Source organism: Pelophylax lessonae (genome assembly GCF_965119305.1).
Source record: "Pelophylax lessonae genome assembly, chromosome: 6".
Taxonomy (NCBI): domain Eukaryota; kingdom Metazoa; phylum Chordata; class Amphibia; order Anura; family Ranidae; genus Pelophylax; species Pelophylax lessonae.
The window spans coordinates 8,640,308-8,660,551 of record NC_138773.1 but is presented as its reverse complement, the minus strand read 5'-3'; the positions used below and the strand labels follow the sequence as shown (position 1 = coordinate 8,660,551).

The following is a 20,244-nucleotide window of genomic DNA, read 5'->3' as shown; positions in this document are numbered from 1 at the left end:
CCCTCTTTCCTCCTTATATCTCCCCTAAATCCCCCTATATATCCTTAAATCCCCCCATATCCCCCAATATCTCCCCTAAATCCCCCCATATCCCCCTATATCCTCACTAAATCCCTCCTATATCTCCCCTATATCTCCCCTAAATCCCTCCTATATCTCCCATATATCTCCCCTAAATCCCTCCTACATCTCCTCTAAAGTTATCCTATATCTTCCCTAAATCCCTCAAATATCTCCCCTATATCTTATATCTCCCCTAAATTCCTCCTACATCTCCCCTAAATCTCTTCTATATCTTCCCTAAATCCCTCCTATATCTCCCCTAAATCCCCCCATATCCCCTGTATATCTCCCCTAAACCCCCTATATACCCCTATATCCCCCTATATCTTCCCTATATCCCCCCTATCCCCCCCCCTAAATCCCTCCAATATATCCCCTATATCTCCCCTATATCCTCCCCATATACATTATACAGACGTTACCTGACTTGTGTCTCTGCAGCTTTGATCTTTGCTCTCTCCTCTCACATGCTAGAAATCAGCAGGAAGATAAAATGCATTTTTTTTCCTAGGTGTGGTGAGAGGCGGGAAATTGAAGCTCACAGCCAAGCCTCTTCTACCTTACGATCTATAATTACTTATCATGAGATAAAGAACTAAAGTACTACGGAACTTTTTTTTTTTTTTTTTAACTCTTTTTGTTGACAAAGGTACAAAAACAGTTTGGTACAACAACCGATGAACTCAATAGATTTGTTGCACGACTGGAAATTTTGTTTCGTTTCGTTTTTCATTCAAAAAATGCAAATTTTTGTTCTGTTATATTAGTTACGTTACGTTTATTTGTTTTTGGATAATTTGCTATTTCTGTAAAGTACAGATATTCGTTATGTCTCGGTTCACACTGAGGTGACTTGTGAGGCGACCTGGTCGCCTCACAGGTCGCCGTAGGTCGCCTCTCATAGGGAAGCTGCGGACCCGTTCTAATAGGAGCGACACAAGTCGCTCCGACTTAGAAAAAGGGTCCGGAGCTTCTTTGGGGCGACCAGGAGGCGACCGCCATAGACTTCAATGTTATGAAGTCCGTGGCAGCCGCTTCGAGATCGCGGCGCGCTGCTTGCACCGCGACCTCGGAGGTCGCGGTGCGAAGTAGCGTCGCCCCTATGTGAACGGGGCCTATGACGAATCAATTCATTTTATTGTTTACCACCTCCCACCCAAGGACGTTCCTGTACATCCTTGGGTTTCAGTGGTTATACCGGGATGGTGGGTTCACCTACAGGCATCATCCCGGTACCGTTATTTTCAGGCGGTGATTCTCTACAAAGCAGAAGTAACCTGAGTGGCTAATTTTCCATTACTTCTGCGGATGGCGGAATAGGGTCCCACCCCCCCTACCGCCGCTGCCTCTCCCGGGCTCTCCAGTCCCATCTCAGAGGCCAGAAGTGATGGCTGCCTGGGACAGAGAGAGAGAGAGGAACTGACATCGTTCCCCTCTCCCTGTAACCTTGGAAACTGGGAGCGACGAGTATTCGTCACTTCCGGTTCCGACCCTTTGTGTACCTGGCCACCAGCGGCCAGAGAAGCAGCCGATCAGACCGATCTCAGCTTCATGGGGGGCTAGAGAAGAGATTTGGGGTCTAATAGACCCCAAATCTCTCCATGAAGAGGACCTGTCATGGTCCATGCTATCACAATGGAAGTTGTTCATCCCTTGTGATAGCAATAAAGTTTGTACAAAAAAAAAATGAAAAAAAGTGTAAAAAAAAATGTTAAAAATAAATAAATAATAATAAAAAAAAATTAAAGCGCCACCGTCCCACCATGCTTACGAGCAAATGCAAACGCATACGTTACTCCCGCACGCATATGTAAACGGTGATCGCACCACACATGTGAAGTATTGTCGCAAATGTCAGAATGTGAGGAATAATTCTATCACCAGACCTCTTGTGCAACTCTAAACTGGTAACCAGTAAAGGTGTTTAAAGTGTCGCCTATGGAGAATTTTGAGCACCGTAGTTTGCCGCTTTTCCACAGCAGACGCAATTTTAAAGGGGGACATGTTAGCTATCTATTTACTCATCATAACATCATCTTTCACATTATACAAAAGAATTTGGCTAACATTATTGTTTTTTTTCTTTATTATTCATAAATGCGTTTTTTTTTTTTCAAAAAAAATTGTGTTTGAAAAGCCACTGCCTAAATACCGTATGACATAAAAAATTGCAGCGCACACCCATTTTATTCTCTAGGGTCTCTGCTAAAAAAAAAAAAAAAAAAAATATATATATATATATATATATATATATATATATAAATATATATATATATATATATACAGTGGGTACGAAAAGTATTCAGACCCCCTTACATTTTTCACTCTTTCTTATATTGCAGCCATTTGCTAAAATCATTTAAGTTCATTCTTCTTCCTCATGAATGTACACATAGCACCCCACACTGACAGAAAAACACAGAATTGTTGACATTGTTGCAGATTTATTAAAAAAGAAAAACTGAAATATCACATGGTCCTAAGTATTCGGACCCTTTGCTCAGTATTTAGTAGAAGCCCCCTTTTGATCTAATACAGCCAGGAGTCTTTTTGGGAAAGATGCAACAAGTCTTTCACACCTGGATTTGGGGATCCTCTGCCATTCCTCCTTGCAGATCCTCTCCAGTTCTGTCAGGTTGGATGGTAAACGTTGGTGGACAGCCATTTTTAGGTCTCTCCAGAGATGCTCAATTGGGTTTAAGTCAGGGCTCTGGCTGGGCCATTCAAGAACAGTCACAGAGTTGTTGTGAAGCCACTCCTTCGTTATTTTAGCTGTGTGCTTAGGGTCATTGTCTTGCTGGAAGGTAAACCTTCGGCCCAGTCTGAGGTCCAGAGCACTCTGGAGAAGGTTTTTGTCCAGGATATCCCTGTACTTGGCCGCATTCATCTTTCCCTCGATTGCAACCAGTCGTCCTGTCCCTGCAGCTGAAAAACACCCCCACAGCATGATGCTGCCACCACCATGCTTCACTGTTGTGACTGTATTGGACAGGTGATGAGCAGTGCCTGGTTTTCTCCACACATACCGCTTAGAATTAAGGCCAAAAAGTTCTATTTTGGTCTCATCAGACCAGAGAATATTATTTCTCACCATCTTGGAGTCCTTCAGGTGTTTTTTAGCAAACTCCATGCGGGCTTTCATGTGTCTTACACTGAGGAGAGGCTTCCGTCGGGCCACTCTGCAATAAAGCCCCGACTGGTGGAGGGTTGCAGTGATGGTTGACTTTCTACAACTTTCTCCCATCTCCTGACTGCATCTCTGGAGCTCAGCCACAGTGATCTTTGGGTTCTTCTTTACCTCTCTCACCAAGGCTCTTCTCCCCCGATAGCTCAGTTTGGCCGGACGGCCAGCTCTAGGAAGGGTTCTGGTCGTCCCAAACGTCTTCCATTTGAGGATTATGGAGGCCACTGTGCTCTTAGGAACCTTAAGTGCAGCAGAAATCTTTTTGTAACCTTGGCCAGATCTGTGCCTTGCCACAATTCTGTCTCTGAGCTCTTCAGGCAGTTCCTTTGATCTCATGATTCTCATTTGCTCTGACATGCATTGTGATCTGGAAGGTCTTATATAGACAGGTGTGTGGCTTTCCTAATCAAGTCCAATCAGTATAATCAAACACAGCTGGACTCAAATGAAGGTGTAGAACCATCTCAAGGATGATCAGAAGAAATGGAAAGCACCTGAGTTAAATATATGAGTGTCACAGCAAAGGGTCTGAATACTTAGGACCATGTGATATTTCAGTTTTTCTTTTTTAATAAATCTGCAACAATGTCAACAATTCTGTGTTTTTCTGTCAGTATGGGGTGCTATGTGTACATTCATGAGGAAGAAGAATGAACTTAAATGATTTTAGCAAATGGCTGCAATATAACAAAGAGTGAAAAATGTAAGGGGGTCTGAATACTTTTCGTACCCACTGTATATATATATCATGTTTGGGGGTTCTAAGTAATTTTCTAGCGAAAAAAAGCTGATTTTTACATGTAGGAGTGAAGTAGTGTCAGAATAGGCTTAGGAAGAAGGTGGTTAATTATTTTGCCCACCCCCACTCGGCAGCGGGGAAGTTGATGCATGGGGCAGGCGGCTCCAATTGTTCCCCGCTGAGAGAGAAGAACGGTCGGATGTTGTAAACACAGCTGACCGTTCTTCTCTCTGGAATGATCACAGAGCGCCTGTGATCCTTCTATGTAAGAACACAGGTCTCTGTGGTCATTTCACAAGCCACACCCCCATACATTTAGAAACACGCCCCTAGGTACACATTTAACCCCTTGATCACCCACACAGTTAACCCCTTCCCTGCCAGTGTCATTATTACAGTAACAGTGCCTATTTTTAGCACTGATTACTGTAGTAAGGTCACTGCTCCCCCCAAAAGTGTAAAAAATGTCAGTCAGGGGTCCGATCTGTCCGCCGCAATTTCGCAGTCCTGCTAAAAATCGCAGATCGCCGCCATTACTAGTAAAAAACAACAATAAAAATGACATAAATCTTTCCCTAGTTAGTAAACGCAATAACTTTTGCGCAAACCAATCAAAATACGCTTATTGTGATTTTTTTTACCAAAAATATGTATCAGAAAACAAATTGGCCTAAAATGTTAAAAAAATTTTGATTTTTTTTTTTTTTTTGGGGAATATAGTTTTTTTGTTTTTTTCAGAATTGTCACTCTTTTTTTGATTATAGCGCAAAAAATAAAAATCGCACAGGTGATCAAATACCATCAAAAGAAAGCTTTATCTGTGGAAAAAAGGACATCTATTTTATTTGGGTACAGCATCACACGACCGCGCAATTGTCCGTTAACCACTTAAGCCCCAGAAGATTTTACCCCCTTCCTGACATTCGGCACTGCGTGACTTTAACGGAGAATTGCGCGGTCGTGCGACGCTGTACCTAAACGAATTTGGCGTCCTTTTTTTCCCACAAACAGAGCTTTCTTTTGGTGGTATTTGATCACCTGTGCGATTTTTTGATCATGCACTATAAACAAAAAAAGAGCGACAATTTTGCAAAAATAGCAATATTTTTCACATTTTTTTATATGAAATCCCCCCCCCCCCCAAAAAAAAATGTAAAAATCTAAATTTTTTAACATTTTCGGCAAATTTGTTTTATGCTACCTATGTTTGGTAAAAAAAATTGCAAAAAGCGTATTTTGATTGGTTTGCGAAAAAGTTATCGCGTTTACTAACAAAGAGAAAGATTTTTGTCATTTTTGTTGTTTTTTATTTTAACGCGTAATGGCGGCGATCTACGATTTTTTTTGCGGTACTGCGACATTGCGGCGGGCAGATCGGACCCTTGACTGACATTTTTGACACTTTTGGGGTTACCAGTGACATTACTGCAGTAATCAGTGCTATACATATGCACTGTTACTGTAAAAATACACTGGCAGTGAAGGGGTTAACTTTTTTTGAAAGGGCGGGGCTATGTGTGTCCCTAGGGGCGTGCTTTCTACTGTGATTGGCTGTGGCTTCACATGTATGAACAGTGATCAACGGTTCTACATAGTAGAACCGTATGATCATCCTTCATACACAGGGGAGAATGACAGGTGGCTTGTTTACACAAGCTGCCTGCCTTTCTCCCTCTCCCCCGACGATCGCCGAGTGACCGGCGGACATCGGGTCCGCTGGTCACATGCGTGGGGGGGTGCGTGAATGCGCCTCCGGGGGCGCGCGCTCCCTCCCTAAACCCTCGCTCCCTCCCTAAACCCTCACAGGCTAGCGACGTAGACCTACGTCACTTTGCCTGTGAGGGGCTGACTGCCGACGTAGATCGGCGTTAGGCAGTCGGCAAGTGGTTAAAATAACGCAGTGCCGAATCACAAAATATGGCCTGGTCATTAAGGGGGAAAATCGCCTGGTCCAGAAGCGGTTAAAGAGTAATTCCACATTCATGGTGAAAAAAAAATGTCAAAAAAAGAAAAAACAATGTAGCGTATACAATTACAACACAAATCCTATTTTGATTGAATGTTTTTAATAACTACATTTCCTTTTCTATCTGCAGTCACTGTATCTTTCTGAATTTGCAATGCATTCTGTACACAGAATGTATACTGACCACACCCCCAGAAACATTTCCTGCTTGTGTGATTGGCTCACCAATTTTCCCAGAAGTCTGCACTAAGATACAAGTCAGATTTCTGGCATCCCCTGCAACAAAAATGGCACTTTTGTGAGATCCTCCCAATAGGAACACGTCTAAAGGGATGCAGGCCCAGCAGATTTCCTCATTAGTGCTCTGCAGGTGCACAGTTGGTTGATAATTATAAAAAAACACTCCCATTGGACTCAGAGGAACAAACGTGGATTTCTTCAGAATAACAAAAGTTAGGAATCTGCAACAAAGTTTGTTATAATCCCTGCAATGTACAGAGATCACCCAGAGGGGAATGTTTTTTTCTCAACAAAAGTGGAGTTACACTTTAACTACAAGACGTGTGATGTATATAGCCAAATATGTTTCTACAATTTATTTATTATTACAGGTATTTATATAGCACTGACAGTGTATGCAACACTTTACACATATACATTGTATATTCACATCAGTCCCTGCCCTCAAGATTCTTAGGTCCCTAACCCACACCCACACATAGTAGGGCCAATTAACCTACCAGGATGACTTTGGAGTGTGGGAGGAAACCCACTCGCAGGGAGAACATGAAAACTCTAGACAGGTAGTGTCATGGTTGGGATTCAAACCAACAGCCCTAGTGCTGCTAGGCGGAAGTGCTAACCACTTTGCAACCATGCTGCTCTAAACAGCAGTGCATAATGAGGGGGCAGGGTTATGCATTCCCCACTTCCCCTTATTAGGTACAGGCAGATGGTAAGTGAGACAAACTAAAACTTCCATGCTGTGCTTTGTAGGAGAAAGGCCGCAGCATTAGGGAATGGCAGACAGGTATTGACTTGGGATTCCGATTTTTCTGCCCCCCCTATCCTGGCAACCTAAGGAGGCTGCCTAAGCAGACTTATGCTGGGGCTGGCCCTGGACCTACCAGCATGTCTTTGGAGTGTGGGAGAAAACTGGAGTACCCAGAGAAAACCCATGCAGGCGCAGGGAGAACATGAAAAATCCAGGTAGGTAGTGCCATGGTTGGAATTCAAACCAATGACCCTAGTGCTGGCTGGTAAAAGTGCTAACCACTAAGTCACTGTGCTACCAAAAATCTGTGCTTCTATTCCATAAACCTTTAAACCCAGCTGCTGCATAAAACTATTCCCCTATATTAGGGGTGCTCAACTTTTTGAAGAGCGAGTGCCACCTAAAGGATAGGTCCCCTCTAACACTAAAATCCCTGCATCTACAGACGTCCACGATCTAACACTAACCTATCTAGCCCTGTAAAGAAAATTTCAGTATACTTACCTTTTTTTGAAGCCAATCCAACCCAATCCTATGCAGAGCTGTCAGCTGTGGTTTTGCCGTGGAGGTGGGGTACAGAGGAGGCAGCTGGCAATGGAAGCCCCATAGTAAGTCTATGGGAGAAGTCACTTCCCATTAATTTCACAGCCATTGTGGGCTGTGTCCTCTGCAGAGCTTCCGATAGTGGAGACCGGGTCGGATTGGCTTCAAAAAAAGGTAAGAATACTGAAAATTTCTTGACAGGGCTATATAGGTTAGTGTTAGATCCTGGAGGTCTGTAGATGCAGGGATTTTAGTTTTAGGGTGGACTTAACCCTCCTCTTATGTTAGCTTTCTGTTACTATCCATGATGTTAGGGTCCGTTTTGACCCGTGTCTTAAATCAGCCATAAAATACCCTCTGAACAATTATTTATCATCCAATTTGTTTCTTACCTCTTGGTTACCTTGTTAGGCTTCTTTATCCTTGAAAAGATTGGTTTAAATATTTTTGGTGTGACCCCTTAGACCTTTCTTTTGATAGCATACCTCTCATTGTCAAATTTAAATAATGGTAAAATAAAGTCAGCAATTCTGAAATGAATTTGTCCTATGTTTCTTTACTTTATTTAGAGAAGCAGACAAGCAGGAAAAGAGATAGGCCCCTCCCTAACTACAGCTCACAGGGTTGAGAGGGGATTGGCTGTCAGTGTTACTAAGCAGAGAGAGTGTTTATGATTTCAGTTTTGGCACTTAATAGTGTCCTAAAATCCTATATTATAACTGGGTCAGAATTGACCCTAACACCATAAACGTCTTAATTTTCACCACAGTATTTTATAATTTAGTGAAAAGGATTCTTTTTCTATTACATTGTTTAAATAAAGGTTTCTGACAAAGTAAAAAAATCTTGATGCAATAAACAAATTTATGTGATACTTATAGACATTCAAAACCTGAAAACGGGTCGGTTCTGACCCTAACACAAGAGGAGGGTTAATGGGGTAATCCCAAACCGCTTCATCGCACCATCCCTCTCTCCGGGCCTCAATCTCCTCCATAATCTCCCGAGGAGCGTAGAGGTAGTCATACCCATATTCCAGGGCCACCTTCTTCTATATTAGCCATTGACATCTAGAGAAACTGGGAAGCTTTTGTCTGTCTCCTCTCCCAGGTGGGGTGTATAGGGTCTCCTTTCTCTTGATGAGACTGGCGTAGGCCTCATTCTGATCCCGAGCCCGGGTGTAGGTGCGAGGTGGGGATAAATCTTGCACCCTCGTGGCATAGGCCTCACAGAACCCCAAGTTCCTGGCACATTGCATATGCACTACAGCTCCCTCAGTCTCATCATCGAGTGAACTGGGACTTGCAGAACTGCTCCTCTTCTCTGTTCCCAAGTCCCATTCAGTTTCCACTTCAGATTTCCACACATGGATACCCTCTTCCAGGGACCCAAATCAACACTGGAAACGGGGTGACCCTATATCAATGGCTCCAGCCTCTTCCTCACTGGATACACTAGAGGCCTTCCTCTCAGGAGCCCATTGATCCTCTTCTGCCACTTTTAGAGCAACGGATTCTGCCTTTGCAGGGATTGCTGGCCCCTCTTGTGGATGGGACTCTGCCTGCACAATCTGGGTGCATCTAACCTCCGAGATGCGGGTCTCCCTGGCCTGGCATACAGTAGTGTAGATCTGCACCTCTGGTCCCGGCCCCAGTAGTGCTCTCAACACACCTCTGGGGACTGGGACTTGTTTTGCCTTTCTTTTCAAATATAAATTATATCAAAAAAGTGCAGAGGTTAGTGTGTACTTGTTATGAGCCAAACACCCCCCTGTTCGGTTTGCACCAGAAAATCTCGAGCACGAACAATCACAAGTCCTCATTTTAAAGGCTTAAATGTAAGTGACTATTAATCACTCGCTGGCCAGGGGAGATTCAAACTCATAGCCTCTAACTTGCAAGCCCATTTTTCTACCAGCTACGCCACCAAGCCAGCTGATTACCCTAACTTTACTGACATTGGTAATTTATTCACTGTACCTGAGCAATGGATTATGGGGCACTGGTGACGTCAGAGCCCTAAAAGGGAGCTGTCAAACTCAGATAGAAGTTAGTTAGGCAGCGAGAGTCTTAGGTTAATCAGCTTGCTCAGTGGCATAGCTGGTAGCAAATGAGATGCTGGGGGTTCAAATACCCTATAGGTGATCAATATGTATTATGAATTTTAATTAAAACCTATTAATTGTCCCTGCCCCTTCTGATGTGACATTAGAATTTATTCACTGCACCTGAGCAGTGGATTATGGGGGTCTAGTGACATCAGAGCCCTATAAAAGATCTGTCAAACTCAGATAGAAGTTAGTTAGGCAGAGAGTGTCTTAGATTATACAGCTGGTTTGGTGGCGTAGGTGCTAGAATGACAGGTTTGCAAATGAGAGGCTGTGGGTTTGATTCCCTGGCCAGCAGATGATTAATATTAATTATGGATATTAAATAAATCCTATTAAATTAATTATGGATGCGGGGACTCAAAGTTCCTGTGAAGAAGCCCATTTGTTCACCATTTGGCTTAGGTTCGACTCAAACACGACGCCCACCACTAGTGTGTACCATGGGATGACAGGCTCCAATTCAGTTGGTCAGCTTGCTTTTGACAGATTAGGTGTGGGATTGACATAACTCCTCTCTAAAGGATTGTGCGGATGTTTACTTGATAGTTTCAGATAAATTATTTGTTACTGCATATTAGATCTTCAGTTTGAGCACACCATTGCCAGTATCATGTGTGAACTTTGTACTTTACTTTAACTCTGTTACTCTCTTTATTAAAAAAAAAAAACATCACTGATACATCTGTTAGATGTAAATGTATACTGTGAAATTTTGCATTTATCCAAAGCTTTTCCATAGTGAGGTAATAAAATACCTAGAGAGCCAGAATGACTAAGCAGTTCTAGAAAAAACCAAAGGAGGCGTTACAAGTTTACTCCAATCCATGCACTCAAATAATAGATATACACTTTGTATACGCTGAGGTTGAACATTGTTTTGTAAATATCGTTAAAGAACTTCTTATCATAGAGAAATACTAGAGTCAGAGCAGAAGACTTGTTGGATAATTGTAACACATGGATCTCAATCTACTGCTAACCGTAGCTTTTCTTGCCGTTCTGGTCCTTGAGACTGCTGTTGGAATATTTGCCAATATTTTTATCATCTTCATCATATGTTTTCACAATGGAAAAAAACAAGAGTCAAAGGCCGGCGATACAATCCTGGTTGCACTGGGGATCACCAGCATTTTCCAGGGATCTTCATTGGCTTTTAACATTTTATCAAATTACATTTGTCCTGGGATTTACAAAGAAATGTATGCATCCTACATTGTCTTTTTTCTGACTGGGTACAGTCACATTTCTTGTGCCTGGCTTACTGCTTGCCTCTTTTTCTTTTACTTCTCAAAAATCACCACCTTCAACTGCTGTCTTCTACAATGGGTGAAGCTAAAGATCAACACTGTTGTAAATTGGTTGATATTGGCATCTGAAATTGTATCTATTTTTAGCTGTTTTCCCATCTTCATTTCATTGATTAAACCCGAGAGCATGATTCTTGGCAACATCTTCACCAATATTTCCTCAAATACTTATGACATTGCTCCAAAAAATATTTATTTTATTTGTGCCTGTGTCCCCATTTTTATTATAATCATCACAACAGCCTTCTCAGTGGCTTCCCTCAACCTACATACTAAAAAAATGAAGAAGAACATGGCGACCACTACCAATGGAAATATCCAAATATATCAAAATATTGTCCACAATATGTTTTATCTCCTGTTGTTTTATGTTATGTTTTATGTTTCATTGTTTCTCTTTTTATTTGATGTTTTTCCCACATTGGATATTGGATATTGGATCCTGTTGATAGTTATGTTCTCCTTTACACCTGCTCAGTCAGTTTTCTTAATTGTTGTTACCCCCAAACTGAAGGAAGCCTGGATTCATGTGTTTAGTTCCATCAAGGAGAAGATCTCTGTGTGCTTGAATGTTGGATTGTGATCCATTTTCTCCTGATTAGTGGCACTTTACCACATTTTCAGGAACAGTAATAGTGATAAAGCATAGAATTCTCAGAATATAGTAAATTGTTAGGCACGGCAGGCTAACCGGTTGCATTCTCCCTTTTCAGTCATAGCTGTGACGGGCTCTCCCACTCTTATACCTCCCCCCCCCTTTTTTTTCTCTCTTTCTTCACTTTATCCTCTGCTCCCTGGCCGCCCTTCATGTTCCTGTCTCGTCACCACACTCCCACTCCTTCTGTTCTACCCTCCTATTTCTTCCCCGTCCCCTAAAGTGCTGTGGTTCCTAGGTACTAGTACGACCTAGTTGTCCACATGCACTTACCAATTACCCACCCTCTCCGATATACCCTTCTGCATGATCCCCCTGTTCCCTCTATCTCCAAGATGGTCCTCTCGTAGCCCCCTCGGGCGCACGTTCTGGGGCCGCGGACACAGTGTGTTCCCCTTGGGGGTGTCCGTCCCCCTGTTCGTGTGTCCAAGGGCCTCCTAGGTTTCAATTGCATGGACTGCATGTCCCTCAAGATACGGCCAAGGGATCCCACAGTGCCATTCGCCTTTAGGGCGTGCATTCTCCCTCAGCCTGAACCCTTCTTGGTACTCAAACGCTTTTCCTGTTGCACAGACTGCCTTCATTTTTTGGTTAGCTCATGTGCTTTTTCCCCTTTTTGCTCTTCAATGGTTTCTTTGTTAATAGCTATGTGACATTTGGCACGTGTTATTGTTACAACTACTGATGTTTGTTTAAACCGCATTTTGGTTTTCTTTATTTTTTATGCATTCACTGTACCCTTACCAGTATGCTTATAAAAATGTTCAATAAAATGTTTATTAAAAAAAAAAAAAGCATAGAATTGCATACTAAGTACAATTAATAATGGAAAAGTATGGCCAAAGTTCATCAGGGTGTGGAGGGTGTGAGAATGGCTGGCTCAGTCTCTCAGCAGCTCGCTGAGAGGCTGAGCAAGCTGCTGGTCCAGGCATCTGAGTGGATCCCAACTGTAAAGTTGGGATTGCTCCACAATCTGTGTGAGTGAGTGATAGCAGACTTTAACCCTCTGTAATCTGAATATGGGTCACAGGAGTGCACAACAAAATGCACTCCTGTGACCCAGATTTAGCCGACAGGGGGCTGAAATCCACTATCACTCAGCCAGTCCAGAGAGATCCCAATTTTACAGTTGGGATCCACCCAGATGCCTGGACCAGCAGCTGGCCCACCCTGTCAGTGAGCTGCTGGGAGACTAAGCCAGAGACTCCAGGCTCTTCACTGCCTGGCACTTCAGTGCTGGAGGAGCAGAGTGAAGAGCTGGTGCCTCATGGTCTCCAGCAGCTTGCTCAGCCTCGCTCACTTCGGACACATTGGTGTGGTCGGACCTCTCTTACGTCCTCTGGTGTCTTTACTCTCTGGTAAATCAGGTTATATTTTATACTCTCACTCGATTCTTAAATATATTTTACACCTTATCCATACAATTTATATTTATTTTTATTGGATATCTATGTCACCCTTCCATGCATATACCTTTCATAAGCTCTTAGCACTTCTATTTTGGCACCCCCCTTCCCTCCTTCACTTTTATGAATTTTGTCTCCTCACTTGTATTAGGTCTGAATTATTAGTTCTTTTTGACCCTTATCGGGTCTCTCATGCATCTACATACTGCTCTTCCATCACCTCTTTATTTCATACACCTTTCCACTTTGGGTGACTTACCTTTCAATATACCATTTCTGGTTCATTGGTTTCTATTGCACGTAATTCTTGCATGACATGGTGGTTTCCTACTTATATCTAAAATCCATGACCTATTTCATCTCGGGTGATTCACCCATTCAACATTCTGTTGTCAGTCACCACTCCGACTATATGCACGTTATACTCTCCCTTCTTCATAAATCTTCTTCTCTATTATTTTCTACGCTCGGTCACTCACAGGCAGATCTTCTGGGCTCAACTTTTGGACCCTTTATATAATTTATAAATTATAGAATTTTGTGAGACTGTTTTCTCTTGAGTTGATTTATTCCAGATATTCATTCAAATTTTATATATATATTTTCAGACTGCCTTTGGTTCCAATGATCTGTGACCAATATTTTCTAAAGTAACCTTCTTAGAACTTTCCTATTGGTTTGTTTAGTATTATAATTTCATCTTGGGTCCTCTCCTCCCTGTTGCCCCTATGTGTGCGGGCTGCAATCCATGCTTCAGCCCCGGGTCAGGCATCCCCTGGATCAGCCTTTGTCTCTCTGTACCAGACTGGATTGCTCTTGGATCGATGACACTGGTTAAAGGTAGTGTCTACTTCATTACATTCCCCATTTTAATCCATACCTTACACTATTACCTAAATTTAACTCATGCTCTCATTTTCAGAAGAATATTTTAACGCTCCTGATGAGTGGACGGAGGTCCACGAAACGCGTCGAGCCGATCACTCAGACAACTCTATTCATACTTCGCATAATAAACTGATAACCACTCAGACTAGTTTATGAAAAAACCCCTTTTTTAACCCCAAGATTACGCACTTCAAGAGATTGACAGTCTTATACCGAGTTGGTCTTTATCTCTAATATGAATGTTTTTGGTTATGTTAATAAGTTATATATATCCATGTATGTTCTCTCATGTTTATGACCTGTATGTGCAGTTTGTACTATTATCCAGGTATATCATGTCAGATTAGATAAATCAGATATTTGTTTATGTGTTAACCCTCAATGGGTCCCCATTTTCTGGGTTATATGAAGTTTTATATTTTAAAGTTGTGTATCTATAGAGAAATGGTTTCCACAATAAATATGTTATTTATTATGATGACTTTGGACATGATATATATTCCTTGTATTTAATATTGTTTGCATCTACTATGATTGAACAGATCATCTATGACCTATAGATTTATATATGCCACATTATCAAACATTATTTAACTTATACACATTGTCAGTCCTTCATGGGTCCCCGCCGTATTAGGACATGCTTATCATACCATGTATCATATACATATGTCTAGCTATACTCAATTAAAGTCCCTATTGTGGTACTCACTTATTTATTTATGGATTTATGTTTGTAAGACACTTTGATATTCACTTTGTTTCATTACCTTATCCTTTGGCGCTACATATCTTATTGGTTTTCTTATGATTTGTAGTGTTAGGTGAATGCACTTTATGTAAGCAGCCTTAGGTACCCTCATTTGGCGATCCTAGCCAACTATTGGGGTTTTATTGATTTTTTCTTTAGAGGTCAGCGCTGATTTACCATTTATATATACTATTAGCTTTCTGTGTTATATGAATCCTTTAGCCCAACTTGTGCAACACCATTTGTGAAATTATTACATCGGGGATATGACTTTTACCACCTCCAGAATCAATCCTCAACTCTGCCTAGGCTCAGGAGAATGATACACTTCATCTATCGACACAAATTCCATTTGAGATCTAGCTTCTAACAGTTGATTTAGTAGCCTTTAACCACTTGCCGACCACCGCCCGACTATATACGGCGGCGGTCAGCCCCTCCCATGCAAAGTGACGTACCAGTAAGTCCCTAGCCTGGGAGCTAATAGGGGGCGAGCGTGTGCCGCCGGAGGCCCGACGTCCGTCGGTCACTCGCGATCGTCGGGTGGAGAAGGAGAAAGGCAGGCGGCTAATGTAAACAAAGCCGCCTGTCACTCTCCCCTGTGTAAAAGCACTGATCACTCGGTCCTGCTATGTAGGACCGTTGATCTGTGATGTTACATCACTAGCCACATCCAATGACAGTAAGAAACACGCCCCTAGGGACAAACTTAACCCCTCCCTCTCCAAGTTAACCCCTTCCACCCCAGTGTAATTTTTACAGTAACAGTGCATATGTATAGCACTGATTACTGTAGTAATGTCACTGGTACCCCCAAAAGTGTAAAAAATGTCAGTCAAGGGTCCAATCTGTCCGCCGCAATGTCGCAGTCCCACAAAAAAAATTGCAGATCTCCGCCATTACTCGTTAAAAAAAAAAACAATAAAAATGACAAAAATCTTTCCCTTAGTTAGTAAACGCAATAACTTTTGCGCAAACCAATCAAAATACGCTTTTTGCAGAGCAGAAAACAAATTGGCCTAAAATATTAAAAAATTGTGATTTTTACATTTTTTGGGGGGGGAATTTCATATAAAAAAATGTGAAATATTGTTATTTTTGCAAAATTGTCGCTCTTTTTTTGTTTATAGCGCATGATCAAAAAATCGCACAGGTGATCAAATACCACCAAAAGAAAGCTCTGTTTGTGGGAAAAAAAATTGTCCGTTAAAGTCACGCAGTGCCGAATCGCAAAATAGGCCCTGGTCAGGAAGGGGGTAAAATCTTCCGGGGCTTAAGTGGTTAAGGGGGAAAATCTTCCGATCAAGAAGTGGTTAAGCTTAGTTCGTGTTTGACTGAACTTCCACTTTAATAATCTGCATCCTTTTTTTACACTTGAGAGCGAATGGTCCTCTTCCGGATTTTGCTCATTTTGTGATAACCTTGCTTTTATTTTATCATGAAAGTTTTTTTTAGATTTCAGATGTCTCGTGTTTTCTAATTCATAGGAACTCTGGAAAGTCTTCTTTTACTAATCATTTGCACATGCAAACTCTGTGAGTTGCTATTGTACAGAACGGTGGTAATGCTTTAGAAAGTGATATTTGCAATTAGCATAACCAAAATGCGTCTTTGACTTGTAAATTGTGGATCAGAAAATTGTTCTGCTAAGGTGTGAGTGAGAACCACATGTTGGACCTATCAGCTCTGGACCATAGCAGGATCCGGCTCAATGCCTTCCATGTTCAGTCATCCTCTGACTGCAACCTGCATCCCTTTTCCTATGCTTGTCACAGTTTTGGGGATATCGTCCAGTCTTTTATTTATTTATTTATTTTTTTGAAGTGGAACGAAATTTATTGGATATTTCAAACTTTTTTAACAAATAAAAAACTGAAAAATTGGGCGTGCAAAATTATTCAGCCCCCTTAAGTTAATACTTTTTTTTTTTTCACTTGCAAAAGTTTTCTATTTTCAAAGTAAGAACAAAATACAAACAAGATCAGGTATCAAAATCAAGGCATAGAGACCAAATATTACACGTCCAGCACCCCCTTGTGGCACAGCAGGGCAATATAAATTCAAGTGTAGTACAGAAAAATAAGAGGGGGAGGAGTACCGCACTTTAAAGGTACATCTGTGCTCTTGTAAATAAATATATAAAAACCTCGAAATATTATGCTAATATATATAGCAAGTGTCTCATTATTAATATATACATAAATAAATATGTGCTTATTATAAATAATTCATGTGTATAAGTCCTGGTTCACACTAAGGCGACCTGTGAGGCGACCTGGTCGCCTCACAGGTCGCCGTAGGTCGCCTCCCATAGGGAAGCTGCGGACCCGTTCTAATAGGAGCGACACAAGTCGCTCAGACTTAGAAAAAGGGTCCGGAGCTTCTTTGGGGCGACCAGGAGGCGACCGCCATAGACTTCAATGTTATGAAGTCCGTGGTGGCCGCTCCGAGGTCGCGGCGCGCTGCTCGCACCGCGACCTCCGAGTAGCGTCGCCCCTATGAGAACGGGGCCTAATACCTTCCTTGTGATATTGTGTAAAATCATAAACATATATAATCAATAAAACCACATCTTATAAATTCATACAAAAATTCATACAATAGGTGTTTTGTGCTAATAATATTCCAACTGTTCCTTTAAATCTCTGTATAAGTCCCCATGTGGTTCAATCCAATTTATAAATATAAAGTGCTCAAGTGTCCCAAATCAGTGTCGATAGTGCTCAAAAATAACTTTCTTCTAAATACGCATGCAGGTGCTCTTCAGTGCTGTGACCACTAGGTGTCCTATGCGCTCACCTCCATTTCTTTAATTTTAGGCCTTATATCTCATATGTGTGTTTCTTGCTACTCTACGCCTCCAAGGTAATTTAGATCAGTTAGATGTCTCCTTCTCCTTATAAATGGGATCGATGTAGCCAGGTCTCTGACAGGACCTCTTGATCTCCAAAAAATAGAACGGGCTCAAATGGTGAAGTACCGCCAGGTTTTTTATTAAAATAATAGAGTAACACTTACATGAAATTTTCTTGGTTAAAAGCATATGCCAAATGCGGGTCCGAATGCCGCTACGTCACTTCCGGTGCTTGATCCTACGCGTTACGCTGCGTCCTCACGCAGCTTCTTCCAGGGATCAGAGCAATAATAAAGGAACAAACCTAGGGAGCCTGTGAACAAGGCGAGTGTCCAAAGACTCCCCTACACCAATCAAAACAGGTTCCACCGTACCGGAAGTGACGTGCCGATGTCCGTAAACCGGAAATTGCGTTGACACGTTTCCGGTTTACGGACGTCTGCACGTCACTTCCGGTATGGTGGAACGCACACCGGGACTAAGAACCATCCCAAGCGCTCTCCACGGCCAGGAAGATCTCCAGACTCGCCTAATAATTCTATCTGCCTTAACCACTTGCCGACCGCCGCAAGTAGATATACTGCGGCGGTCAGCCCCTCACAGGCAGAGTGATGTATTGGTACGTCACTAGCCTGTGAGGCTCTGGGGAGCCAGCGCGCACCGCCGGCGGTGCTCCCGCGCGGTCATGGACCTCCACCGCACGTGTGACCGGCGTACCCAATGTCCGCCAGTCACTCGACCGGCGGACCCAATGTCCGCCAGTCACTCAGCGATCGTCGGGGGAGAGGGAGAAAGGCAGGCGGCTAATGTAAACAAGCCGCCTGTCATTCTCCCCTGTGTAGAAACAATGATCATACGGTTCTACTATGTAGGACCGTTGATCACTGTTCCTACACCTCAAGCCACAGCCAATCACAGTTAGAATCACGCCCCTAGGGACACACACAGCCCCTCCCTCTCAAATAAAGTTAACCCCTTCACTGCCAGTGTAATTTTACACTAACAGTGCATATATATAGCACTGATTACTGTAGAAATGTCACTGGTAACCCCAAAAGTGTCAAAAATGTCAGTCAAGGGTCCGATCTGCCTGCCGCAATGTCGCAGTACCGCAAAAAAAAATCGCAGATCGCCGCCATTACGCGTTAAAAAAAAAAACAACAAAAATGACAAAAATCTTTCCCTTTGATAGTAAACGCGATAACTTTTGCGCAAACCAATCAAAATACGCTTTTTGCGATTTTTTTTTTACCAAACATATGTAGCAGAAAACAAATTGGCCGAAAATGTTAAAAAAAATTAGATTTGTACATTTTTTTGGGGGGAATTTCATATAAAAAAATGTGAAAAATATTGCTATTTTTGCAAAATTGTCGCTGTTTTTTTGTTTATAGCGCATGATCAAAAAATCGCACAGGTGATCAAATACCACCAAAAGAAAGCTCTGTTTATGGGAAAAAAAGGACGTCAAATTTGTTTAGGTACAGTGTCGCACGACCGCGCAATTGTCTGTTAAAGTCACGCAGTGCCGAATCGCAAAATACCCCCTGGTCTTTTAGCAGCCAAATCCTCCGTGGCTTAAGTGGTTAATGTGAACCAAGAAATGTGAGTGTAACCTTTTGCTTTATATTATTAAAAGTTATATCAGAGTTACACTATTGTGGGGTCTCTTTTCTCCATCTATGTACATGGGAACACTGAGAAATACAGAGAGTCACAGATACCATACCCCCAAGGATATCTTTACCAAGTTCCTTACTGGGACACAAGCTTTATTGACCTTTTAGGCTATACGGCTTAGGGGTCATTTTAGTCCGGTAAGTTCAACATCCAGAGGGGGAGGATTGTCACTTCTTTCACTGCACTGGATTGAAGGCATGCGTTTGCACTGTGATTTTGGCACATAAGCACTTTTTGGGACTTCTGTGGAACCCTCAATATTTATTTGGACTTTCACTGCTTATTGTTATATTGGACTGGCACTTGTTTATCTTATCCCCGGAGGGGGACATCACAAGTTATTATTTGCACATGAAATACACATGTATTGCACGTTGCACTTTAATATTTATTTTATGAGTGATATTTATTTGTCATCTATTTAATATTTATTATTGTATACCTTTTTGCGCTGGTATTTGGCACTGCACTTTAGTAATTTGGTTATCACCATTTTTGAACAGCTGCATTTAGGTATAGTATACTATATACTATATTTATCCATAGCGCGGTACACTTTCTGATTTTTGATAAATCATTTTCAATAATAATATCAATAATCAATAATAATATCAATAATCAATAATAATAATAAAAATAAGGTGTGATCCATGCCCATGTGTTAAATGTATTAGTGTCGGTTCACACTAGGGCGACACGACTTCGGGCGAGTTATGCAGTCCCATGCACCACGACTTTGGCGCGGCTTGCAACGACTTCACATAATGTAAGTCAATGCAAGTCGCTCTGATGTCGCCCCGAAGTAGTGCAGGAACCTTTTTCGAAGTCGCTCCCATTAGAACGGTTCCAATTGCACAGCACGGTCTGCTACTTGTCAGGCGACCAAGTCGCCTGACAAGTCAGAACAGTGTGAACCAGCACTTAGGTTACGGTTATGTCAAAAAAATCATGCACACCAAAATAAGTGAATAAAATTGTAAACAATACCCACTCTGTAAACAATTATACAAAGTGCCGAATGTGCAGACATGAACACAATCAAATACAACTGTATAGAACTAAGTGAATAAATAGCGACTGTAGCAAACAAATGAGGTACAACTA

General features: G+C 42.0%; 2 protein-coding genes across 2 annotated transcripts in view; one reads left to right on the top strand and one right to left on the bottom strand.

Moving 5' to 3' along the window:
* Nucleotides 1–543, bottom strand: part of LOC309557604 (uncharacterized protein) — a 43,486-nt gene extending 42,943 nt beyond the window's left edge. Inside the window, exon 1 of the mRNA XM_082260396.1 lies at nucleotides 486–543. The gene's annotated coding sequence lies outside the window, so the exon portion shown is untranslated. The remainder of the gene's footprint in view (nucleotides 1–485) is intronic.
* Nucleotides 1–20,244, top strand: part of LOC309558391 (uncharacterized protein) — a gene marked incomplete at its 3' end in the record, with an annotated part of 897,500 nt that overhangs the window by 519,293 nt on the left and 357,963 nt on the right. The window lies entirely within an intron of this gene.